Consider the following 18917-nt stretch of genomic DNA (forward strand, 5'->3'; position numbering starts at 1 on the left):
TAAAGGTAAGGAGGCATTACTTTCTCACTGCCTTCAAAATGTTTTTTTGTTGTTGTTGTTGTTGTTTGTTTTTTGTCTTCAGTTTTCCGAAGTTCTCAAGAAGATAATACATCTTAATGTGGGTTTCTTTGGGTGTATCTTGTTTGGTTGCTTTAAAATCTTTGTCAGATAATTCCAACATATGTGTCATCTCGATGTTAGCATCTGTTGGTTCCCTCAGTTTTGCTTTATAAAACAATTTACTCTTGACCCCACTGTCAGAGAAACTTGATCAACCATTGCTCTATAAGACATGGAGCTCCTCTGGTGGCTTGAGAAACAAGTTTGTAAGTTTCCTATGGAGCAGAGGACATTTTTCTCTATGTTGATTTTTTGTTATATAACATAGGCACAGCCTTTGGAGACTGACTCAGGTTCAAACCTGGTTCTACCACTTACCAGCTCTGTGGCCTTGGACATGTCATTTAACTTCTGAGCCTCAGTTGCCTCATCTGTAATGGGATATAAGTATATTTCTTACAGCATTTAGGGAGGTGAGAGGCAGGGCCAAATAAGATTCTTTTGTAATTCATAAATTGTTCTACAATATTTGGGGAGAGAGAACTTTCTAAAAAAATTATTGTGAAAGATAGCGTACACATAGAATAGCACATAAAACATGTACACACAGTCAAGAAACAGAACCTACATTGTCAAGAAGTAGATCTTTGCCAGTATCTTAGAAGTGGGGTTGTCAAATTTAGCAAATAAAAATACAGGATTGGAATTTCTGATAAACTATGAAAAAAAATTTTAGTACAAGTTTGTCCCAAGCGATATTTAGGAAATATTTATACTAAAAATCATTTGCTGTTTATCTGAAATTCAAATTTAACTAGGGGTCATGTACTTTGTCTTGCAACCCTATTTATGGCTACCCCCATCACACCTGACTTTCAAGTTAATTATTCCCTTGTTTTTCTTTATGGTTTTACCACAGATGTATTGATCCCTAAATGTAGAATTTAGTTTTTCTTATTTTGGTCTATATTTTTTCTGCATTTCTACATTTTCTACATTTTTCTAAATTGTGCCATATCCAAGTTCAACTCTCTACTCAACAATGTCAGTGAGCAATCTAATGTCTTTCATTACTTTTATGGTTCCTGACCCCTTGACCTGTTAAATACAAGAATCCAGTTAGGGAAAACTGGGGAAGATGTCTCAAGTTATCAGTCTGATGAGATTACCTTCAAAGATGCTTCTGGCCAGTCTTGCACAGCTGTCTCAAAGGCAGGTGACCCTGCTCATGGCTGTACTGCTCCATGCCCAGCTGGCCCTGGGGACTCACTGCTTCTTCCAAGGCCGTGGCTTCTAACATCCAGACCCACATGTAACCTTAAGACATTTCTTCCAAGCTCCAGCACCCTCTAAGGGGCTGAGTGCATATGGCTCAAGTGTCATCACTCTTGGAGCCCACCATCCACCCTCTCTCCTTATCCTGACTCTTTGGGAAACTCCACTCTCCTCTGCCTTGAGCCCTTCTTTCCAAACCCTTAGAAAGAAAAAAAAATTAATGTCTTCCTACCCTAGATTTCACAAAAGTATTTAGTGACTCTTGGAAAGAAGTACTGGATGGTTTATGAAGCCAATGACCCCATTACCACCAAATAGCCCATTTAATTTACTGAAGGAAAAAAGGCTCAGTCTTGAGAAAAGCAGTAATGATTTCCCATTCCCTAGGAATAAAGAGCTTGCTTCTGCCAAGCAGCAGAAACAAATAAGGTAGTTGTATTTGCATATTCTGCTACATAAAATTCTCAAAAATTTGCTTATAAAGCACCCATCCCCTCGCCTGAAGAATAACAAGGGTCAGTAAAAAATAGCTTGCATTACCTTTAGTTGACTTTCTCTTGTGCATTGGACTTTTCTTGTAGAAGGCCAGAGTCTAGTCAGTCTTCAAGGCCATCCTCTAGATAGAAGTTACTCACCTACGGCAAAATACACTGTTTGAAAACAGGTGAAAATGGTGTAAGTTAATATCAGCCTGGCTGGGGAAAACATGTCACAACAGGGCAATGTGCAGCCTGAAGGGCACGGGGGTGGGGAAGGGCAAACTTGCCCTCCCTTCCTTGATGGCATCAGGATTGATAGGCTGTTTGCTTGCCAGCCAGGGCCTCTGGTTTTTTTTACCACCACCTGGCAGGCCCCTCCTCCCCAGCTGCCTCTTGGAGTCTCTGCTCAGCTGAAGTCCATGAAACAGCTCCAGAGACAGAGTGACGAAAAGAGCCTTCCTGGCCAGACCCAGGAAGAGAGCCAGCCTGGTAAATATTTGTTGACTGCCACATTGATTACCGTCTGTCAAAGCCAATGACATGAACTAGGTCAAATAAGTCAACAAATGACCTATCTTGTATTTGATGAGGATCGAGGCCATTAAGAAATAAGTTGTCAGAGAGCTGTGTTACAGCAGGGCTGTCTTAACAAAAAGCCTAACATTCACATATGCAGAGTAAGAAATTTTACTGAAACTGGGAGAAGGACCTGAGCCTTAGATCCTTCTTAATGGGCAAAATTCAAAAGAGGCCTTAGCTGGGGGTCTTTGGTCTCAGGAGGATTCTCATGTAGTCATTGACCATGCATTGCCAGGTGAATGACCTATTTCCAAGCCCCCATCTTAGCCAGCATTGTTTAGGTTTCCACATCACATCTGCACTGACATTAGGAGAAAGCAAGGGACATTCAGGCTCTCTTAGCAGCCTACTGCTTGCCTTCAATTGCAGCATCCTAGGCTGCAAGTCAAAAATGCTTCTGGACTCTTTGACTCTGGCTTGCAGGAAGGACCAAGGTGACTTTATGTGTAAAGATGTCTAGCAGGACATTTCAACCTGTGTAAGAAGATTCCTCATATTTGTTGAGGTAGAATTCCTGAACTCCCCTTAGCAAAATGCCACCTGCCACCTGTCAAGCAAAAGTAGCATCTCTCGTTAATGCTATGAGGATCCACCAGCATGATTTAGTGAGTTCTCACCACCTGGTATGAAAGTGACACTTGAAGCCAGTTCTTTGTGTTTCTTTATGAAGAATTAGAATCCTATTTCACATAAAGCAACAATAACAAAAACAAGACTGATAAGGCTATATCTCTGAAACCTTAAACAGGTCTGTGAAATAGTACTAGGTATAACTAACAACACCAACAACAAAAGAACAATCTATGAGGCCAATTCAAACCTTTCTCCAAACCTCAGCCAGTTATTTCCAAGATTTCCCAGCATGTCTCATGTTTAATTTCAAATAATCCTCACACAGTTTCCCTCTCAGCCCTTTTAATTGATTCTCACCATCTGAAATACCTCTCCAGGAGTGTGTTTAACTGACACTCCTCCTCTATGAGAATCCAAGGCCCTGGCTGGTTCCTTTCCACAGTCTGTGTCCTGATGTGGGACAGTGCTCCAGGCAGATCTAGGAGAGGCTGCTCTTTCCCACTCTTTGAGATGTGCTTGAATACCCAGGGTCTCCCAGGACAGCACTTCTCAAATGTCAATGCACATACAAATCACCTGGGACCTTGTTAAAATGCAGATTCTGATCCATTAGGTCTGATGTGGGTCTAAATGCTCCCAGAGCCACTGCTGCTACTGCTGGGCCTAGTACCACACTTTGAGTGGCAAGGTCTTAGAATTCTTTTGAAAAGATAACCTCCCTGCTTACGCCTTAGACCTCTGCACAAGAACCAGATGGGTACCACTCTCTCTTCCCATCCAGTTTTTCTCCCCTTCCCTTTCTCTTTCCTCCATTCAAATAAGCCCATACTGATAGATGCCTACAGTCCACCAACCCCCTTGATTTACCTGTCATGCAGACATTTCTATATATAGCCTCTCACCTACCCCCCACCAAATACTTAGTCCCTTGTTCTCCCTCTCTCCTTCCTTCTGTCCTATCCTCAGTGCTTCCTAACTCCAGATTCAGAGCTGTTTACTTATCTCTTTGTCTAGTTCCTGTCCTTCACCAGAAAGCTTCAGCTTCATAACTACAACCACCCTGGAAGTTCCTATCCTAATCCAAGGCATTCTTCTGGAAGGAATGATGTAACCAGCTCTTAGAACAGTTATTTGCCTAGCTAGAAAAACTCACTACTTCAGTTAACATTTTTACATATAAAGCTTTGCCTGCATTTCTGAATATTTCTTTAGGATAGATTTCTGGATCTGGCAATTACTGAATCAAAGTGATATGAAAGCTTTGGGACTTTTGATACATATCATGTCTCATTCTTTTTCCACTGGGGCCATACTACCTAAGACTGGGTCCTTGCAGCTTAATTTGAGGGTCTCTGAAAAATGGAAAATCACCCTCCACCCCCCCAGAATAGTTCCAAAACCAGCTCTTTCATAATGACCTAAATACACACACACACACACACACAAACTGACTGGTTAAGGTGCAGAAGATGCTGTGAAAATACAATGCCATTACTCAGGCTGGAAAACAACATCACACCATTAGGAGGCATTAATGCTTTAGCTCTGCACTTTCCTTCAACTTAGGGGTCCATCACTGTGCTGGTTTGAATGTATTGTGTCCCCCAAATGCCATTATCTTTGATGTAATCTTGTGTGGGCAGACCTATCAGTATTAATTAGATTGTAATTCTTTTGAGTGTTTCCATGGAATGTGCCCTACCCAACTGTGGGTGATAATTCTGATGAGATAGTCCCATGGAGGCGTGGCCCCACCCATTCAGGGTGGGCCTTGATCAGTGGAGCCATAGAAATGAGCTGACAAACAGAAGGAACTCAGTGCAGCTGCAGCTGAGAATGACATCTTGAAGAGGAGCCACAGCCAAGAGGGACACTTTGAAGAATGCACAGGAACTGAGAGAGGAGCTTCAGCTTACAGAGACATTTTGGAGAAGGCCTTTGAAAGCAGACTTTTGCTCCAGAGAAGCTAAGAGTGGACAAATGCCCCAAGGGCAACTAAGAGTGACATTTTTCAGGAGCTGAAGCCTAGAGAGGAACATCCTGGGAGACATCCATTTTGTAAGGAGAACAGAGCAGATGCCAGCTGCATGCCTTCCCAGCTCACAGAGGTTTTCCACATGCCATTTGCCATCCTCCAGTGAAGGTACCTGATTATTGATGCATTACCTTGGACACTTTATGGCCTTAAGACTGTAACTGTGTAACCAAATAAACCCCCTTTTATAAAAGCCAATCCATTTCTGGTGTTTTGCATTCCAGCAGCATTAGCAAACTAGAACAGTCACCAAGCTCCAAGTGCCAACAAGTTTGGGTTTTACTGCTGTTAAGGAGTAAAGGTATACAAAGGTTAGTAACAGTGGAAGGAGGAAAATCTGAAACAAGGATCTTGTCCCCCAACCCACAATTCTCCCCACCCTGTTTTATATGAAGCAAGGGACAGGAAGCAGGGACCAGTGAGGGGCTGCTAAGGGTATCATCCTGTGATGGAGCAAGGAAGGAAAGCCTAGACGCTAGCAGAGGAACTGAGGGCACTGGCCCACTGAACTTGCCACACAATTTTGCATTTTCCTATCAGGAGATGAATGAAGATGGTACGGCTTCCTTCACCTATAAATTCTATCTCTAGTCCCCCAGCTCTAAAATTTCCGATACATGGAGGGACTGTGCCAGTGAGGGAACACAGCACTTCCAGAATTCCCCAAACTCCTTGGGACTCATCCCACATAGAACCACTTCTCATGTTCCAGGACAGAAACTCTCCCTTTCCAGTCATGATGGATACTTGTGGTTCATCAAAAGCAAACTGTGCAAAAAAAGAGCACACAAAAGAACAATTGATAAAATTTAGGAAGTCAAAGTGGCATCAGCGGTGTACATTTTACCAAGTCTGCTCACTAACAGAGGAAAACAATGAGCCTTCTGAGTGGAAGCCACTTCCTTGGGGCTGGCGGCAGTAGATCCCACAATCCATCATCTCAGCCTCTCATTTCCAATTCGAACGGATGCCACCTGCCTTGTTTTGGCCTGCAAAGGATGGTGTTTTCTGGTTAAAAAAGCAGAAAGAAAAACACTCACACTGGGCTTTTTACTTAGCCACGGTAGCATCTGTTCTTTTCCACAATAGAACTGCTGACTGAAGGACATGTTCCAGGAATTTCTTTCCAGTAATGACATTTGAAAGTCCCTGCAAAGTTCCCATCATAGCTTTCTGATGGGGATCTCTGCCTAACAGTCTCAGCCCTGGGGCTGGAAGAATTGGCATCTGCAGGCCTGGTACCTACCAAGCCCCAGGCTATGGGTTGGTGTCATCAACTGATTAATTAATTGCTCACATGCAGTGTAGGGACCTGAAATTTTTCAGAAGTGATTTCAGTTTCCACATGTGAAGAAGTGACTGCCAGCCAAATTCTATACAGAACAATCATTATTGTTATTATTAATATAATTATTATTAATTTTGTTGCCTTCTCTTTTTGAAGAGGAAAGCTTAAGCCATAAGTGGCTTAGTTGGGTACACCATTGATTCAAAAATCAGTCTTTAATGCTTTTGTTTCAATTCAGCAAAAAATGAATTAAGGAGGGACTATTTGCAAAACACTTCCTAGCCCCTGGGGAGGGTAAACTGCAGTAGCATTTGAGAAATAGAGGTTTATGGAACCACAGGACATTAAAGGAAAAAAAAAAAATGTACCTATCTCACATCCATTCTTATCTAGTATCTTATTTCTTTTTCTTGCAATTTTATTGAGATATAGTCACATACCATATAATCATCCAAAGTGTACAATCAGTTGTTCACAGTATCATCATATAGTTTTGCATTCATCACCACAATCAATTTTTGAACATTTTCACTACTCCAAAAAAGTAATAAAAATAAAAATAAGAATAAAAATAAAAGTAAAAAGAACACCCCAAACATCCCATACCCTTCCTCCCTCCTATTATTCAATTAGTTTTTGTCCCCATTTTTCTACTCATCTACCCATACACTGAATAAAGGGAGTGTGAGCCACAAGTTTTTCACAATCACACAGTCACACCATATAAGCTATAAGGTTATACACTTGTCTTCAAGAATCAAGACTACTGGGTTGCAGTTCAACAGTTTCAGATATTTCCTTCTTTATCTAGTATCTTAGGAAGATAATTTTTAAAGTTGGTGGCCAAGGATGGAGTAAAAGAGTCACCGTTTACTTCGCAGCTCCTCCAATATATCACAGTGGTATCTGAATGACGGAAGGCTCTGAATCTTCCTTTCTGAAGCACATCAGGGAGACAAATGCTAAAGTTGCCTGTCCCTTCACTTGTCAAGATGAGTCTTCTCGGCCTTGTCTTGAGAAAGAGTAATAGCTTGATGTCCTAGGATATGCTCTTTGGAAAAATGGAAGTAGAATCTGTGCTGGACTTTTCACAAAGAGATACTGGAACACCAGAGAATGCAGGAGCCCTGATGGAGATGAGCCAGCTGGGAGAAGAAAATGGCACCAAAAATAACAACCTCAACAGAAACAGAAGAATAACAATAGCTGCCACTAATGGTACAACTGCTCTGTGCCATGCACAGAGATACTATCTCCATTTGATGGACAAGGAAACCAAGGCTCACAGAGGTTAAGGAACTTGCTCAAGGTCACAAAGTCAGTTAATGTGGGAGTTACAAGCATGAGTTTTGGCTAAAGACCAGCTTGGTTTGCAAATGCAGCTCCAACACTTAGTGAAGTGATTTAGGCACAAGCCTGAACCACTTTCTACTGGTTAATCTCCATTTGGCTCCATTTTTGATGTCTGCCTGCTGACAGCTTTTAAGCTTCACCCCTCCCTCTTCCCCTTCTGCCCCGCATCCAGGCAAGCTGATGGGAAGGCCTGGGTGCTCCCTTCATTGCTGCACAGGAACCCACTCCCTAACCACCAAAGAAATCCCAAGCCAGTCTCCTTTCCTTGCTGTCCCAAACCATGTTTAGACTTGCTTGGGAGCCACCGCATTCTCCCCAGAAAACCTCATTATGATAGGAATAAACCTTTTCATACCTCTTAGTGTGTTTGTGGTATCATCAGTTTCAACATCTGAACTGAATTTTCAATGGGTGGATGCATCCTATTTCTGTAGGATGACTGCAGTGCATCTGCACCCTCACCCCCAATCCGTCTCGCATTCCCTAACCTTCTCATGCTCTTTAAGGCTGATCTGCAGAGCATAATCCATTTCCTTGACCTCTCTGGCCTACCATTGGGTTCAGTCAAGTGGCAATGACAGGAGACCAGAGGGGAGGAGAGAGAGGTTGGGATATTTCTTCCCCACTTCAGCCCTGATTTGGTGTCGCATTTCTGGCTGTTGCAGCGTCCCTCGAGGATATCAGCTCCCTCTAGGCATGCCCTCCCCCACATGCCAGCACTCACTGTTTCCTCCCCTTGTCCCTTCAGCCGAGGGATAGTAACAGCTTTCCAAGGCTGAATCTCTGAGTGTCCCAATATACTGTGTTGGTTCTCTTGTCCTGCTCCGTCTCTGTAAAGAGTGCTTTCATTAAAGTCTTCTTAGGTGAACTGTCTGAATTTGATTCTGTTTTCTTCCAGGACCCTGACTGATTCACTCTCTAAGCCTCAGTCTCCTCACTTGTAAAATAAAGATGATTAGTAATACCTACATCATAGGATTATTGTGATGATTTGATAAGATAATTCAGGAGAAGTAGTTAGTACAGTGCCAAAATGTGGAAATAATCCACACTATTATTTTTATTAACAATAACAACAATAATAATGAATTGTGACACTGGAATTAAAATTCCAGCTCTTTCTGCTTGTGAAGTTCATGCATTTCTCACCAAGCTACACTACTTCTCTTCTTCAGAGAAAAGAGGTCAGACATCTCCCAGCCCATCTTGGAAATATCATATTTACACTGTCACATGAATTAAATCATTCCTTATTCCTTACTTAAACAAAGCTTCTCCAGCTCAACAGATTTGTCAGTTAAATGGGATCTTGCCAAAAGAACAAAGTGTACTGTTTTCCTTTTAACATTTCGATGCCAGACGTGATTCTATGTCTTTCACCCACCAGGGACTTACTGGAACATCAACTCATAAGGCAGCCAATGAGAATTAAATATAAATCATAGTAATTAGCATTCAAATGATAGGTGTTTGTCGCAAGTCCATTATCAGGAACCAAACATCATTAGGCAACAGACGTGGCCTTTACAGCTTCTAAACGTTTGTGGTCACTGCTTGAGATGCTCTCCATCTGCCAATGCTCATAGAGGCTACTTATAAGAAAGAGAAGATTTTAAAGTCCTTAAAAATAGTCAGGGAAAGTAATTCATAGAAAGAAAGATTCCCAGGTCATAGTGACACAAATAATACATTGCATGTGTATATGATGAAGATGAAGGAAGGAAAAAAGTAGAAAAGCTATGGGAAATTAAGAGGATTTGGGTGAGTATAGAAATGACTTGAGTTTAAAAGTTCATCCTGCTTTGAATTCCTTTCCTCCCACCTTCCCTGGCATTTTTTCTACAATTATCTCCTCCTCTCCCTGGGGTTCAGAAAACAATTAAAGAGCAATGCTTTTTATAACCTACCAAATGGGAGAAGGGTGGCATCATCTAAATAAATAAAACTAATCTCTTCTCCAGGATATGATCCCTCAATAAGTGAGTTCAAGTTTAAGAACCTGGCACTTGTCATAGTGGCAACATGGCTTAATAAAGATCATAGGGGCTTTGAAACAGAGAAATCTAGGTTCAAATCCTAATTCTGCCAATTACAAGCAGTAAGTCCTTTGGCAAGTTACTCAACTTTGTGCCACTTCATCTTCAGTAAAATGAGGGTAATGATACCTATTATAAAGGTAATTTGACAATCAGATATAACTTAGGAAAACCACCCAACACAAATGTAGTGTATCTTTGATAAATAATAGCTATTGTACTATTGGCCTCTAAATACTTAGCTCAGGTAGAATTACCCTTTGAGTTGACTCCAGTGGATATTTCTCATCTAATTCTTAAGAGCACCAAGACTGGAATTGTGGTCCAACACTGCTGCATAACTTCATATGTGACCTTGGGCAAGTCATAACATTTTTAAAACACATTTATTTTGGAATAATTTCAAACTTACAGAACAGCTGGAAAAATAAAACAAAATGTTTACAGAGAATTCTAATATGTCCCCTACCCAGATACCCAGATTTGCCAACTTTAACATGTTGCCACTTTTTTTGTATCATTCTTTCCATCTATCTATCTATCTATCTATATTCTAAACATCTGAGAAAAGGTTGCATACATCATGCTCCTGAACACTTAATACTTCCATGTATTTTTCCTAAGAACAGGGACATTCACTTATGTAATCACCTGAAGTACAGTTACCAAGTTCAAGACATTTAACATTGATACAAAGATAACAGTCTATATTCCAATTTTTTCAATTGTCTCAATAATGTCCTTTTGGGTATTGTCTCCTCCATTATTAGTCCAGTCCAGGATCATATATTACTTTTAATTGTCATTATCTCTTTAGTTTCTCTCTCTCTTTTTTAATTGTGTAACATACATACAAAATTAAATTTGTCATTTCAACCACCCCTGAGCATACCATTTGGGATTAATCACTTCACAATGTTGTGCTACCCTTGCCATCACCCACTACCAAAACTGTTCTATCACCCCAAACAGAAACCCTGTAGCTATTATGTATTAATTCCCCATTCTCCCTTACCTCACCCCTGTTAACCAGTACTCTATATTCTGTCTCTATGAATTTGCATATTATAGTTATTTTATATAAGTGAAATCATACAATAGCTGTCCCTTGCACCTGACTTATTTCACTCAAATGATGTCTTCAAGATTCAGTCATGTTATAGCTTATATCAGAACTTCATTTCTTTTTACGGTTGACTAATATTCTGGTGTATGGTGTATGTCTAGACCACAATTTTGTTTATCCATTCATCTGTTGATGGACACTTGGTTTGCTTTCACCTTTTGGTAATTGTGAATAATGTCCCTGTGAAAATTAATGTGCAAATATGATTTGGAGTCCCTGCTTTCAATTATTTAGGGAATATACCTAGAAGTGGGATTGCTTGGCATTACAGTAGTTCTATGTTTAACTTTTTTAAGAAGCCAAACTATTTTCAACAATGGCTGCACCATTTTACATTCCCACCAACAACATATGAAGGTTTCCAACTATCTTTTTCCCATTTTGTAGGTTTTCTTTTCATTTACTTGACAATGTCCTTTGAGGCACAAATTTTTTTAACTTTTATGAAGTCTAATTTATCTATTTTTTCTTTTTTACTTGTGCTTTTGTTGGAAGGTCTAAAAATCCATCACCTAATACAAAGCCCTGAAAATCTATCCTTATGTTTTCTTCCAAGAGTTTTGTACTTTTAGCTCTTATATTTAGGTCATTGATACATATTGAGTTAATTATTGTATATGGTATGTCATTCTTTTGCATGTGGATATTGAGTTTTCCAAGCATGAATTGTTGAAGAGACTATTGCTTCTCCATTGACCAGACTTGGCTCTTGTTCAAAACTCAATTGGCCATAGATGTGTGGGTTATTTCTGCACTCTCAGTTCTATTCCATTTGTCTATATGTCTGTCCTTGTGCCAGTAGCATGTTGTTTTGATTGTGGTAGCTTTGTAATAAGTTTTGAAATCAGGATGTGTGCGTCCTAAAACTTTGTTCTTCTTTTTCAAGACAGTTTTTGCTATTCAAGCTCCCATGTTCTTCCATATGAATTTGATGATTAGCTTTTCCACTTCTGTGAAGAAAGCTGTTAGAATTTTGATTGGGATTGTGTTGACTCTGTAAATCACTTTGGGTAGTAGTTACACTTTAGTGATTTTAAGTTTCCCAATCCATAAGCATGGGATATATTTCCATTTATTTAGATGCTAATTTCTTTCAGTAATGATTTGTAGTTTTCCATGAATAATCTTTACATTATTAATCAAATTTATTCTGAGATATTTTATTCTTTTATTCTTGCTATTGTAATTGCAAGTTAAAAAGTTTTTGTAAGGATTATACCTCTCCCCCGACCAACTGAATTCTTTCATTACTGCCTATTTTTGTATTTAGTTGATCCTTTTAATTAAACCTGTTAGAATCCCTTCCTATTTCCTTCTCTCGTAATTTTCAGATATTTTCTTTGTGGTTATCATCGGGCTTAAACTTACATCTGAAATCTATAACATCTCATTTATTTTGATACTAACTTAACTTCAATATCATACACAAATTATGTTTCTTTACCTCTCCATCCCCTCACCTTTGTGTAGTTCATCTCACAATTACATTTTTATACAATATGAGACTAAAACCATTGATTTACTATTCATTATTTTTTATGCATTTGTCTTTTTGATCCTGTAGGATTTAAAAAGTAGATAGTTACAAATCAAAAATACAATAGTATTAGTATTTATATATAACTATGTTGTTACCTTTACAGAGATATTTGTTCCTTCCTGTGGTCCTTTACCTTCAACCTGAAAAACTCTCTTTTGTATTTCTTATATGGCTTATCTAGTGGTGATGAACTCCCTCAGCTTTTGTTTATCTAGGAATGTCTTAATGACTCCCTCATTTTTGAGAGTTTTGCTAGATATGGGTATTTTTGTGGCATTTTTTTTTTCCTTTCAGCACTTTAAATATGTCATCCCACTGCCTTCTTGTCTCCATGGCTTCCAATGAGAAATCAGCACTTGATCTTATTGAGGCTCCTTTGGGTACATGATGTGTTGCTTCTTTCTTGTGACTTTTCTGTAGCATTTGACAATTTATTATAATATGTTGTGGTATGGGTCTATGCTTTTATCCTGTTTGGACTTCTTTGGGATTCTTGATGCACGTATGCATGTCTTTCATTAAATTTGGGAAGTTTTTAGCCTTCATTTCTTCAAATGTTCTTTCTGCCCATTTCTCTCTTTCTTCTCCTTCTGAGAGTCCCATAATGCATATTCTGGTATTCTTTATGGTGTCCCACACATCTCTCAGGCTCTGTTCACTTTTCTTCATTCTTTTTAATTTATGCTCTTCAGTTTGAATAATTTCAATTTTCTCATCATAAAGTTCACTGATTCTTTCTTCTGCCCACTTTAATGTGTTATTGAACCTTCAAGGGAATTTTTACTTCTATTATTGTGGTCTTCAGCTCTCTTTGGTTCCCTTACATAATTTCTATCTCTTTAGTGCTATTCTCTTTGTGTTAGTCTATTGTTTTCCTGGTTTTCTTTGGTTCTTTGTCTGTATTTTCCTTTCGATCTTTGAGAATATTTGGACCATTTTTTTTTTTTTTTTAATCTTTGTCTGGTATCTCCAAACCTAGTCTTCCTTGTTTTTAATGCTTTATATTGCTCCTTTGCATTGGCCATTATTTCCTGTTTCTTTGCATATATGGTCATCTTTTCTGCACACTGAACATTTTGATGTTTGAATGTATTATCTCCAGTATTTAGACACTTGAGACATCTGATCCTTCAGCTTGTCTCTAGCTAGTGTTATGACAGACATTTCCCATTTCCTTGAATGCCGGGACGAGGGGGCGGGGAGCAGTAGAGGAAGAAGGAGAAGAAGAAGGAGAAGGAGAAAGAAAGGAAGGAAAGAAAGAAAGAAGGTAGGAGGGAAGGAAGAACCTCTCCAGTCTTTGCAAATTGGTCTGTGAAAGTAGTCTCCTTCAGAGGTAAGCCACCCTAATTATGAGTTTAAAAAATAGATGGAGGCAAAATGTACGATACTCCCTGTCTTTTCTGAGCATTTGTCTTGTCCTGGCATGTGTGCCTAGTCCTAGGAATCCCCTCATATATACAGATCTGAATGTCCCTTTTCCCCTAAGAAGTAGCATTTCATTCCAGTCCTGGACACTGCACTATATGTTCCACAACTGGTAATCCTTTGCCCTAGCCTACTGCAATGGAATGTTCTTTTATGGCATTCCATAGGAGAGCTCTGTGAGCCACCTCCATATGCAGGGGATGTTCTGGGACAGCAACTATGTGACAAGCATCCTGTTTTAGTCCTTCAGGTTGCTATCAGACAGACTGGCACAGACATACATGCATCCTAGTATATGCACCAATGTTCCTCTGCTCCCTCCGGAATAGGGACCAGGGACCTGCACTGGGAGTGTGGTCCAACTCTGCACTGAGCCAGCGAAAGAATGGGGGAAGGGCCAGCAAGGATGTCACAGATATTCCTGTCATTTTTAAGTTGCCTTTTTCTTGATTCAGTGCTCACCATGTTGCTGCAACCCTTTAACTGTTTTCCGGAGCTCTGAGAAAGATGGTTCTGCCAGTTCTTGCTTGTTGTTCAAAGCTTCTTTGGGGGATGGAACCCTGGAGCATCTCACTCTAATATCTTGCTAAGTCAGAACATTTTTAATACTAATCGGATCCTTTTAGCTATTTTCAAAATTTTGGAGAATCCAGTGGAAAATATTCAATTATTGGAGCTGATGCTGCATAAGCTCTCTGTTTTTGTTTTCAGAAGAAATTATATCAGAGTTGCATAATAACTCTGATTATTGTATTTTGATCTGATATTCTAATAGGCAGTTACATATGACTTCACTTAATACAACTGAGAAAGTCCATGAATTATTATTGGAAAAGTATAGAGTTTTGATAAGAAGATCTGACAAAGTAAATGGGACATATTTAAAAAGAGATTGTTAGTGGTGAACAGTCCAGAAACCATTTCTTAGTGTACTTTTGGATCTATCATATTCTATTGTCCTCCTTAAAGACCCTAACTCTCCAGAATTTTCCCCCATAGGAAGAGAGCAAAAAGAACTTCCATTCATTTTCCCTGGCCTCTCCTGACAATACAATGTTGTTTCTAGTTATATGACACCAACCACAGGCCACCCATCTTTATACTACAGCCTCTTTCATGTCTTTGCTCTTCCATAGATGATGGATATTAAATATTAATATTTATTTACAAAAAATTATGGTGCACATATTGTGGGACAGGTATTGCAGGTTATATAATATAATGTTCATGGTAAGTGCCTTGAATTTTAAAAAAGTCTCAGTAATGTGATAGATACAAGGCAATTAGGGAAGCCTACTTGAGGAGGTGAAAATTGAGCGATGCTTGAGAAAGAGGGATTGAGACATGTTGGTATCGGGGAAGAGTGCTTTAGGTTGAGAGCTGAGTTAGAGGTAGGAAGGAACTTGGTGCATCTGAGGCACCATTAGCCAGTGTTGCTGGAGCAGAACAAACCAGACAGAGAGTGGCTGCCAAAGAGGGCAGAGAAGAGGCCAGAAGCCCAACCACTATGGATCACGGCTGGACTGTGGATTTTATTCCATATGTGTGAAGGGAAATCACTGGAAAGTTTTGAGCAGTGAAGGGACAAAGATCTCCTCAACAGCAAGTCTGGGACAAGGGCACAACTAACATTCAGAACCAAAGGGTCTTGAACACTTGAGACCGTCACAGTAATAAAGAGCAGCAGAGTCTGCTGCCTTCATGTCCCTGAGTTTAAATGAAGTTTGTCCCCCATACGAAACAGAAGGAGTTTTCTCTGCTTGAAACCCTAGTGCTGCTCTTTAACCCTGGCAATAATTCAAAGTAATTAAATGTAAAGACCCATTTTTAATGTAAAATTGTCATTAAATGTCATTAAAACAACAGCTAAGAGTATTACAGGAAAATGTAAAGCCTTTCATTGGATCACATAGATTTTCAAATGCTAGCACAGCATCCACAACTCACAGCTTATCTACATCTAATCATGCCAACATTTGCGTGTTGGCTAAAATAAAGCTTCTTCACTGAGAAGCAATGACAAAATGATACATATATTCAACAACAAAATCTCATTTACCTACCTGCCTATCTGCCTTCCTGGGACAATGGCTTTGGGTTTTCCTCTCAATCTACAATGCATGCCCTTCATATACCTATTGAGGACCATAATTTTGAATTGTCATCTGTATGGCTCCTATCAAAAGCTCAGGTGCAATAACATATTTGAGAAGGTCTTCAGACTTTTTCCGTTGAATCGTTCCCAGATCAGCAGAGAATAAATACATTTATCATGGGCTCTAGGGGTGTAGCCTGAGGTGACCTGCTTCTTAGGAGTTTCTTCAAAGGAATTTTATCATAAAAATATAATTGTGATTTTTTTTATTCTCTGTCATACCTCATAGTGTTCTAACATGTAGTATTTAAAGATACCAATTAAACTGCCCAACTTTCTCCCCTCCTTCCATATTTGAATGAAATGTGCATCCTTGATTATTTTCTATGCTTATCATGTGACTTTGAGTCTTCCCCAGCATCCCAGCTTAGGAACCTAGGAAGAAATGCCAACCAGTGACAGCCAATCAGTCCTACGAGTCAGAGCACCAAACATTTACATAGCCAGACTCTTACTAAGCACCCCTTTACGATTTCTTCACGTCAGTATGACTTCACATCATGTCCAGAGTTTTTATTAAGAATCAATATAAGAAACGACCTTATTTATGGCTAGAAGCTGCCATGACATTAACTGTCCATTACACAATAACTCATAAAACAAATACCGATCAGCACTCCAGAAATGTCTGTCTCTGTGAAATGGAGAGCGCTCTTTACAAATAAGAACTCACAAATCCATCTTTTTTTCCCCTTTTGCATTGACTGACAGGAAATTCAGAGCTAGGTTTTATGTGCAATATTAGTGGCATACCCTAGTCTAGGTTTTCAAGTATAATTAGCCCTCCAAAGCCACCATGTTGCCTCACCCTGTATTAACAGGCTTTAAGGTTTTAATTTTCATTTGAACTACTTTCAGATATGTTGAATCTGTATTTCTTAATATAAGCCATTTCAAAACTGCTTGTTAAGCAATCAGTGCATATGACTCCATGAGCAGGTGGGGAGAGAAAATAGAGAGAGGCCCATTCTTTCAGCAACCCCTGAGTGAGCACTTCTTTGCCAGGCCCCAGCTAGTCTGGAATGTGGAGTAATAGGAGTGTGCAATGGGGAAGTTTCTTCTTCCTTTTCACTGGGGATAGATGAAATGGCCCCTAGGTACCTCCTGAAGTCCACTGTTTCCATTTTCTTTCCTTTAAAAAAATACTGTTTTACATTTAGACTACGTGTTCTGTATTCCTTAATGGCCTTGAAGGATCTTATTTTGAATCACTTTATCCAGCCACCTGCATTCCCAGATCCACCTCCCAGAGGAACCATGCTGAATTTTTATTAGCGACATGAGAAATTTTATTGAAATTCATGGTGTATCATTTGTCATTTTAAAACAAATGCCTACTTTAAAATGCCAAAAGGTGTGTGGGGCCTGAAAATGCAGGAAGTATGTTTTGAGTGCTGCCTCTGCAAGCTCAGATTTTGGCTGTAAATTGGCTGCAAATGCTTCTCTATGTAAATTGTGGTCCCGGTTGGAGCACCAGATCCAGGAATCCCTTAGCCAAGTTCCACAGCACTAATTTGCTGCTAAATACTAGAGAAGCCAACTCCCAGGTCCCCTCAAGGGGGCAAACACAAGTGAGCTTTGTCAAGCTTTTGCCAGCTTCTGAAAAAAAAAATGGTGACAACCTTTATCCACATTCGCCTTTTGGTTATTGATGTGGTCCATGGGGTTTCGCAGGGTTTGTGCAAACGTCCTCCATTTTCCACCACCTCAACATTGACGTCATACAAGATCCTGGCACTTAAGTCAAGTTCTCCTCACACCAACAGAAGACTCCCCAGGAAGAAATCGGACATTCTCACTGCCCACAGAGCAAACTTCCAAACACAACCAGGACAATATTCAATACCTGATGACTGTTCTCGCGGGAGTGTGGGAGACGTGTACAGAACAGTTGAATAGCTTTTCTAGTCCTTTTCACTCCCACACTATTAAATACTCTCCCATCTGCCTTTTCCCCACACAATGCCTACCACTCCAAAAGGCCCAGAATCCTCTGTTATATCACGTGGACTATTTAAAAGCAGCGTTATTAAATTACCTTCTAATTAATTGACTCTCGGTGTTGCTAAGCCAGATTGCTAGAGGCTGAATCCCTTTATTGTATGATGTGTTCTTACACAGGCCAACTGTAACAAATTTTAAACATCTATAAAGACAATATTGAGAAGGTTAGGGACCAGCATGTAACCATTTCTAATCCAGGTTCTGCATTTGCTTCTGTATATGTCGTAGACTAAGGATGGGAAGCCTTTGGAAAATGAGTTTCCTAGGAATATGTAATGCTTTGCACAGAGGTCCTTCCATAAAGATTAGCTGATTGAAACAGTTTCTTGATGAATACATTCAAATATTTGTTGATCCTAGACAGCCCACCTGAAGTCATTTGGGAATCCTCTCAAGGTCAGCTTTGCCCTGGGTTTTAAGACCAGTCTAAGCCTTAGAGAAAACAGAAGCATCTTAGGATTGATCAAGTTTGTTCTTCAAGAACTAGTCATTCTGCCTGCCAAAACTCTTTAGAAATTTCTATTTATTGTAATTCAATTCTTCTCCTATTCAAAGCATGTCAACTTCCTCCCCCAACCTTCTAGCTCATCCCATGTCATCACTCATCCTTAAGCAATCCCCTCTTGTCTCAGCAAAGCCCTTTCTAAAGGTATCTTCAACCTGATGTCCCACCCTGTCACCCCCACCTCTGCCAGGTCCTCGCTCGTTAAATTATTTCCTTTCTCTCATATCTTCAGAAGTTATGCCTCCCTCCTCTGTACCTACCTACATTTTTTAATCTTTGTTCCCCATTCTAAAAATAAAATTCCCTTGATTTTGCTTCTCTTTCCCCCATGGCTCTTTCTCTCCTTCTCCTTCCCCTGATGACAAGGCTTGCCACCTCCTCTTCTCACTTCCCATTCTTTCCTTAACACATTGCCATCTGTCGTCTGCCTCCAATTCTCCAGAAAACCAGCTCTCAAAAAGGTTACCAGAGGCCTGCCCAGTAT

The 18917-nt window shown here is 39.8% G+C and overlaps 1 long non-coding RNA gene across 1 annotated transcript in view; it reads right to left on the reverse strand.

Moving 5' to 3' along the window:
* Positions 1 to 259: 259 nt before the first annotated feature.
* LOC119507986 overlaps positions 260 to 18917 on the reverse strand; it is a 44886-nt gene continuing 26228 nt past the window's right edge. Inside the window, exons 2-4 of the long non-coding RNA XR_005211373.1 lie at positions 1876 to 1970; positions 439 to 491; positions 260 to 335 (exon numbers count right to left, since the gene is read on the reverse strand). This is a non-coding gene — a long non-coding RNA (uncharacterized LOC119507986). The remainder of the gene's footprint in view (positions 336 to 438; positions 492 to 1875; positions 1971 to 18917) is intronic.

This window comes from Choloepus didactylus, chromosome 13, assembly GCF_015220235.1.
Source record: "Choloepus didactylus isolate mChoDid1 chromosome 13, mChoDid1.pri, whole genome shotgun sequence".
NCBI classification, from domain to species: domain Eukaryota; kingdom Metazoa; phylum Chordata; class Mammalia; order Pilosa; family Megalonychidae; genus Choloepus; species Choloepus didactylus.